General features: G+C 32.7%; 1 non-coding gene across 1 annotated transcript; it reads right to left on the reverse strand.

Annotated features, from left to right (window-relative positions):
• Window positions 1-1720: 1720 nt before the first annotated feature.
• On the reverse strand, window positions 1721-1826 carry LOC116086668. Its single transcript, XR_004117044.1, has one exon. It is a non-coding gene; the product is annotated as a U6 spliceosomal RNA (small nuclear RNA).
• Between the last annotated feature and the right edge of the window lie 7026 nt (window positions 1827-8852).

Here is an 8852-nt window from a genome sequence, read left to right on the forward strand (position 1 = left end):
AAAAAAAAAAAAAAAAAAAAAAAAGAGTGATGTAAGTAAGTAGGGGCTGAAGAGATTGCCCAGCAGTTAAGAACAACACTGCCTACTCTTCCAGAGCTGCAGAGATCAATTCCTAGCAACCACATAGTGGCTCAAAACCATATGTAATGGGATATGATAACTATTACTGGTGTGTCCGAAAACAACAACAGTGTACTCACATTCATAAAATGAATAAATCTTTAAAAATCAAAAACAAGAAGCCAAAAACAAATGATAAGTATTGGAGGATTTAAATCGATTTAGACATGTTTCTTCTAAGACTGTACAATTCAAATTTCTTGAAATGTATTTTGTTACTTTGTTATGCTCATATTAAAAATGGGGATAAAAAGATAATTTATTGAGAATGTCCATGAGTAACATTATTTTAGACATCAATTAGAGTAAAATAGGCCAATAAAATAATAGTGAATTATGCATTTCTAAAAGAAATTATTTTAAATATAAACATTGCCAAATATATTCATATCAAATTTGTAATTTCCAAAATAATTGTATAAACTATTTAACAATAAATGGACTCACAATTTTAGCAGCATGCATCTGGCATTTTATATCTTCTCTGAAATTAACACTGTATCATTACCACAAAATAAGGCAGATAATTACTTCCTTGTTTTTGTTCACAGTTATTTTTGGTCCACATTTATGATGAAAATATTACTGGTATTGCAAATTAATAACAAATTTATGTTATACCAAATATTAAATAAATTATGCCAGCACTTGATGAGATTTATGAAGTAAACTAGGTTTAAATTACAATTCTAAGAAGCTCTAGGAAAAGAGGATGCAGGACATTGCCAAGAAAAAAGTACTAATTTACTCTCAATGGCTAATTGAGATTCAAATATTGCTTATATTTAATAAGATTATTTCATAATAAGTATTAATGGTATTTTAAATGGGAGTAGACGGAAGAATTGAAAACTCTAAATTTTTATTGTAATTACTCCTTTCATTTCCTGCTTGATTAATTAAAGAACAACAACAAATATTGGCACAAAAGCAAATCTGGGCACTAGCATAACATTTAGAGACTGTTTTTTCTACAATTTTGTGCATATTTTAGTTTTCACATTGTGTTTGCCTGTTTTGATAGTTAATATAAATTATCATCTTGCCAGGTTCTAGAATCATGTAAGTGATAGACCTTGGGTCATGCATGTCAGGTTTTATCTAGATTAAGGTTAGAAGAACCGTTCTGCACATGGGCAATACTCTTCAGTCAGCATTGGGTTTATGCTGAAAATAAAACGGTAAAGTTACCTCAGCACCATCAGACATCTGCTGACCATTGCCAATGCCGTGGGAACAACTCCAATGCCACTACCGACAGCACTTCCCACAGTGGAATATATCCTCAAAATGGAAGCAGAAATCAAACTTGCTTTTACCAAGGTATTTTATGAAAGGAATGGGAAAAGGAACTGTGATAATTGCATTTAAATTATTTTATTATTTATTGTTTTGTTTTGCTTTTTGTTTTTTGTTTTTTTGAGACAGGGTTTCTCTGTGTAGCCCTGGCTGTCCTGGAACTCACTCTGTAGACCAGGCTGGCCTCGAACTCAAAAATCCACCTGCCTCTGCCTCCCAAGTGCTGGGATTAAAGGCATGCACCACCACTGCCCGGCTCTTTTATAATTTTTTTCTATTGTATTTCAACCACAACGTTTTAAAAAATATTGAATGTTTCTTGAATTTGTGTGTGACCCTTTTCACAAAGGCCATGCTTATACTTTTTGTATCATTCCAAGTTAAGTATTGGGATGCTTAAGTGATCACTGTATTTAATTTTATGCCAAAAGTATTTGATGAAGCAACACAAATAAATTAGTTACTTAGGGCTTTTAGTATAGCCCCGTGTTAGAATGATATGCAGGTAGGAATAAGGCTCAATATTTGATACAGAGCATTCAAAAATCACACAGCAAAAGAAAGGAATATTTATAGGACATTCATAGTATTTCATGGGGATTGGACACACATAAAGTACAATAAAGTATGAATATTCAAGAACATTTTCTTCCTTTTCTGGATCATGGGACTACATATCTTTCATAGAAAGAAATCTGTATATTTTATTAAATTGAAGAGACGTGTATTGGAAATAGTTTTCAAGGTTACTTAAATACGTATATGTTTCCCTGAATCCTCAAGCTGTTTTGAATATCCATTTTATAGGAATTTCCAAAGTGAGTAACTTCCTAGAGAAGTGATTAAGTGACAAACTGCTGAAATAATATGAACATTGAGTTTGGCAATGGAGGAAATGATTGTGATAAAAAAAATATAGTGACATCTAGAATTCAAAAATATCAAGGGAACAGATCCTCATACAGGAGTATGGGTCTCTCAACATCATTTTAGGACAGAACAATATTACAACTTTTGTAAGTGGAAAATGATGCTTTTCTTCTGTGAATGCACTTGCTGGTGATGTGCAAGGAAAGAGTGCATAGCTGTTATGACGAGGTTGGTGGTCACCTTGAAGGTGGTGGAGCAATGTTTCTTAGAAGGAAAAGTGAAATTTTCATGGTTTATGATGATTTGACCTTCACTTATGCTTTACAGGCTGTAAAATTTGACATATATTCTGTATAAACTACATTTCAAATTTTGAATTTCAATCATTTATACACCCAGGGCCATACTGTATAACATTTCTCAGGACACTGGTGTTAGTAGAGTCACCGCTCCTAGATGGTCTATGTAGCTAAGCATTGATAAGCTACAATGATCCACACAAGTAAGAAAAAAGTTTTTCTAAGTGCAATTCTGTCCATACAAATATTTTATTGTAATACAGATTTATTTGCCTCTTATTTGACATGGTTAGCTCTGGAAAATAATTCCTACTTGCATTTTACTATTTACTTTAATGTATGTTTATTTACACTCCTGAGTGTGTGTATGTGTGTGTGTGTATCTGCGTGTATGTGCACGTGTGTGTGTGTATGGGTGTGCATGTGTGTGTGTGTGTGTGTTTGTGTGAGTGTGTGTGTTAGTGTTTCTGTGTATGTGTATGAGTGTGTGTGTGAGTGTATATGTGTGCATGTATGTGTATGTATGTGTACATTTGTGCATCTGCATGGATGTGTATGTGAGTGTGTGTATCTATGTGAGTGTGTATGTTTGTGTATGAGTGTGTATGTACGTGAGTGTGTGTATGTATGTGTGTGTGAGTATATGCATGTGTGTGTGAGTATGTGCATGTGTGTGTGTGAGTGCATGTGTGTGGGGGAGAGTGTGTGTGTCTGTGTCTGTGTGTATATGTGTGTGTGTGTGTGTGTGTGTGTGTGTGTGTGTGTGTGTGTGTGTGTGTAGATGTGAAGGAGGGTAGATGATGCCTGACAACCTGGTTCTGATGTTAAAAATTCTAAACATTCCACTGTGGGTGCTGAGTGTATGTAGGAGTGTAACACAATCTTAAGCATTGAACCATCTCTCCAACCCAACCTACTGTTCATTGAAAAGAAAATTTAGAAGAGAAGCAACTAGTGTAGCAAAGATATTAAAGAAATGAATACTTTATATACAACAAAATTGAATTTCCCAGATTAAAACTCAATTCGTTTGTACTACAGAAGTTACCAGGGTCTACCCAATATTTTGGTTAATTATTATTAACAATTTTGGAGTCTGTGAAAATAAGGTAATATAAAATGGAAAGACTAAGTCCAGCTCTCTGCTTCTTGTTGATATTGGCCATACCAGCTGCTTTTGTTACTGTCCTGACAAAAGCACCTAACAACAGCAACATAATGAATTGTTTCTTTGTCTCCTGCTTTGAAAATCAGGCAAATGTACCCAGTGCAGAGCAGTGGGAAGTAGCCGCGAAAGTTCATTCTGCTCTTGAGGGGGAAGACAGGATGAGGTCTGATGCTCCCTTATCGATCTGCTCCTGCTAATCCAAGGACCACGGGGATAGAACTGCCCACATTAAGCACTATCAATCATTCCCCAAAATGTTTTTGTTTGAAACAAAATAAACACAGAATAAAAAATACAGAAATTTAGAGGAAAACTTCATTAACTTAACATCTTCTATATACACATGAAAAAAAAAAGACAATATCCTTATATTTTAGGTTTTCATCTCTAAAATGCCAATGTAAGTACATAATACAACAAAATGTTCTAAGTATGGGTAACCATTTTGAATATTTCCTGAACCATTTACTATGGGGGGGCATACATTATTAAGATCTGTATGCTGCACTAACTAGCCAGTTTTGAGAAAAAGGAAGATCTCCGTTTATCATAAACTTTGCTCTGTACATTAATCAGTTCCGAACAAACATAAAAATATTTGCTTCATTTAACATTCTTTGCATGGATAACCTCTGAAAATTCTAATTACAGAAACCCGTTTTGCAAGGTTATACAAGATCCATAAATGAAATTTAAACAAAAATATCAATTTAGATATAATCATTAACACAGTAATGATAAACCTCATAATTCTTTTAACCTTTGTATTGGAATGACAAATGACATATTATGATTATAGTTATCCACTCACATACTTGAAGAGATTATTTAATTATGCTATCCTCTACAGTCTCACATGAAAGAATGAAGAAAGTCGTTGTAGCCAAGTGCATAGCGTTTTTCACAAGCTACTTAAAGAAGTAAATAAATCAAATAATTATTTCTGAATCACACAAGCAACCATGGATTTCTCTAGAAATGCCAGCAGAGATAATCAACTTCTTAGACTAGCTATTTAATTTATCATGCTGGCAGAATGAAATGCAAGTTTTCACACAGACTTTCAGGAAAATAGACAAGGTAATGTGGCCTGAAATCATGGAATATTAATAAAATAAGTTTCAAAAGTACTAATGAACTGTTCAAGAAGAGCTTCTCATTTAGTGTGTATGATCCTCGAAAAAGGAAAATTTAATTTAAAAATATTTAGGTGAAAATATGTATCCTTGATTCATATTATGAATAATGAATAGTTATGTTAATATAAAAATAAAATTTTAGAAACACTAAACCTACCATTCTCAGACTTGATTTTCTAAAAAAAAAAAAAAAAACGGGAAGATATATATTAAGCTGACACATTTAGACATCTGACATATATCTATTGTATTGTTCTTGTCACATTATTCTTCAAATTGTAAAATTAAATGTAAACATCTGAAAAGTCTGCAAATTATCATAAAACATTTTATACTACTTATAGTTTTTATTTGTTTTGTTATGAAGATGTAAATACATTTTTTTTTAAATTATGTGTGTGAGTATTTGCCTGTATTTATGTGTATCGTGTATGAATCCTGTGCTTACAGTGGTGTTTAGATGTATTGGATACCCAGAAACTACAGTTACAGATTGCTGTAATTCCCACGTATGAGCTGTATGTTGACGCCTGTTCCTATGAAAGAACAATATGTTGAGAATTTTATCTACCAGCTTGTCTCTCTTACCCAGAGTTTCTGCTTGTTGACTATGAAAAATCACTTCCCAGGAGAATTTGCCTCAAATAATGCTCATTTTCAGCCTTAACTAACAAGTTTCTATAGGCTCAATAAAGCAAAAGTCTTTACTTCCATAAATTCTTAATACAGAACCTGTCTTCCAGAGAACTGCCCATTAAACTTTGAGGTATCAATGGGTTTTCCACTCCAAATTTGTAAATGTCCCTCTAGCATATTTTTTTTCTTTTTTTCTTTTTTTCTTATAAAAGTTGTTTTATATAAAGCAACAATCAATTGAAGAGTGTTATGTAGATGCTTGTCTACCGCAATACTGAAAATACGTACGTTTTTCTCAGTATAATTTTTTTCTTTTTTTTCTTTTAATAAGCCTTGTCTTTTTTTCCTTTATATCTTTTTTCTTTTTTTTGAAAACTTTTATTGCATTATGATGAGAAAAGTTACATGATTTCAATTTATCTGAATTTGTTAACATTTAAAAACATATTTTAATTAAATAGAATTGAATCACATTCTTGTTTCCCTTTTGTACCACCGCTCCTTCTAGGCCCCTACCCCTTCAATACTCAAATAACTTTTATAATACTAATTTTTATTGTCATAATATTTTATAAATTTTAAGGAATATATCATTATAAAATTTTAAATAACTCCAAACATACTAACTGTGCATATTTTTCTAAAACAATATCATCATATTAATTAGAACAGCTTACTTTTCTTGTATCCATTTCTATTCAAATTTGCTTACTATTGCTTTTGTAAATTCAATGATCAAAAGCCCACTGGGAAAGTAAGGGATCATTTTATATATCAGGTTAACAGTTAGTCATCTATTGTAGTCAACAGAAGTTCAAGGCAGGTAACTGAATGAGAGAGGAGCCTGAGGGCTGCTTATAGGCTTGCTACCTGGGTCATATTGTTATACAGCCCAAGCCCAGAAATGGCACTGCCCACAAGAGTAGACTCTATTATATCTACCATTCATCAAGACAATGGGCCCTGAGACAAGTACATAGGTCAATCTCATGGAGGCATTTCCTCCAGTGATATTTCTCTTTTCAAGTATGTCCTGTTGACAACCATGATCGGCCATAACAGATGGTAACTGAGATCGATACACACACAATGACTTCTCCCTAATAGCCTTATTGGAATCATCAGAAATTTACTATAAGGAGTTGAAGTAGGCTCTGCTTTTATAAAAAATTACAAGCACTCAATGTTTAAAATTAATAATATAAGGTAAGAAATTCCTTAATATGAGTAAGTTTTCTGGATGCATTTTTAAATTTTTTTCTTGTTCTTTGTTCTGTAGCTTGTTTTATATTGGATTTTTAGATATTTTTTATTAGATATTTTCTTTCTTTACATGTCATATGATATCTCCTTTCCCAGTTTCCCCTCTGAAAAGAAGAAAAAAGAAAAAAGAATAATAAAAAAAAACCTATTCCCTCCCCCACCCCCTGCTAACCAACCCACCCTCTCCCACTTCCTGGCCCTGGCATTCCCCTACCTTGGGGCATAGAACCTTCACAAGACCAAGGGCCTCTCCTCCCATTGATGACCGACTTGGCCATCCTCTGCTATACATATGCTGCTGGAGCCATGAGTCCCACCATGTGTACTCTTTGATTGGTGGTTTAGTCCCTGGGAGATATGTTTTTAATTGAAACAGAATTACATCACTTTTCCTATCCATTTTTTCCCTCCTGCCTTTATCTTGCACCCCCACTCTCAAGTTGATAGGTGCCTCTTCTTTATTATTGTTAAGCATATATATATATATATATATACATATATATATACACTCATATATACATACATATGCATATATGTATACATACATGTAGGTGCATAAACAAGTCATGTTTCAATTAGCATAAATATGTTAGTTAATTTGAAGTATGGGAGATTGTTTCATTCTAACAAGCTTTTAAGTTCTCATTTAAAAATAAACTCTTTTCTACAAAACATGTGGATATTTTCCTCAACATATTTTTTAATTCAATGCTTATGTATATCTGTTATAAAACAAGAGACTTACATATTAAATTCCATAATCTTATATAGAAATGACTTATTAACAGGTAATTACCTAATATCTGGTTACTGTTATATGATGAAGTACAAATTTCTGAATAAACATGTTCATATTATGACAACTTCATAAAAGCATTCTATAGAAGTTATAAACCTGTTTTTGAATGACTTCAAATGACATATTAGATAAAACTTCTAGCCTCAGGGCAGCAAGTTTTCATATTACTTTTTCTGTTTCACCTTATTTTATTATCCTTTGCCAAAGGCAAGTGATATCATTTGATATTTATATTTGTTTTCACATTTATTATGCCTAATTTGAAATGACTCAAAGGCTAATGCATTGAGCTGTCATGTTCTGAAATAAATCTAAATTATTAGAATGCTGGGAAAGAAAAGTGTTTTTATGTAATATACATATCGAAAACATCACACCACCTTGAATTTATGCTGACTTGTCATATAAATTTAATGTGACAAATATGTCTATCATAGACTCCATAATTTAAAACATAAAACTATTTCATTCATTCTTGTCAATTTATTAATTAAACTAGGAATATTTATGCTATAATTGTTCCTTGAAACAATCATAAGCAATCAGTAGAAATCAAGTTGTTTTAATAAAAGTACTACAAATTTATATCGTGAAAGCTGTAATACAAATCTGGAATTTAGGTGCCTAAAAACATTGAAATATATGCTGTTTTGAATCTTCTATAAATTGTGAGGGAAAATGTGTCATACCTTTCCCATGGCTTTGTGTTACTCACCATCAGTGTTTGGTATTCATCTGATGCTGGCAACAGATGCCTTCAGAAGGTGTTCTCTCTAGCTATCTATATCTCTCTCATTGTTGGTCCTTTAGGCAAAGACAGCAGTAGCATTAGGTTTGGGTTTATCAAATAGCCTTCTTTTGTACTAGTTATCTATGTTTATCGCAGGCATGCCAAGCAACCCACTGGATACAGTATAACTTCTTTATCTGGAAAGGAATATTTTCATAAGTCATCTTGCAGCTGTAGCCAGAATGAGACATGTTATCCAGATGAAGAGGGTGACATGAAGTCCCCTGTACAGTGGAATAGAGTTTAATGAGACGTATATCCAGTGAAACAAGCAGATAAATGATAATAAGGAAAGTGGGGTTTTAGAAAGCCTATTGGTCCAGGTGACCAACAAGACCAGGTAGTCTGCTGACTAAATGATTATTTTTCTAAACATTGTATATATACAACTTCTGATTTAAGTCTTGGAACCAAAGAGGAGACACAAATAATTGAGATAAAATTATATAAATCTTTTAGAAACTTCAGA

The sequence above is a fragment of the Mastomys coucha genome, unplaced genomic scaffold, assembly GCF_008632895.1.
Source record: "Mastomys coucha isolate ucsf_1 unplaced genomic scaffold, UCSF_Mcou_1 pScaffold12, whole genome shotgun sequence".
Classification (NCBI taxonomy): domain Eukaryota; kingdom Metazoa; phylum Chordata; class Mammalia; order Rodentia; family Muridae; genus Mastomys; species Mastomys coucha.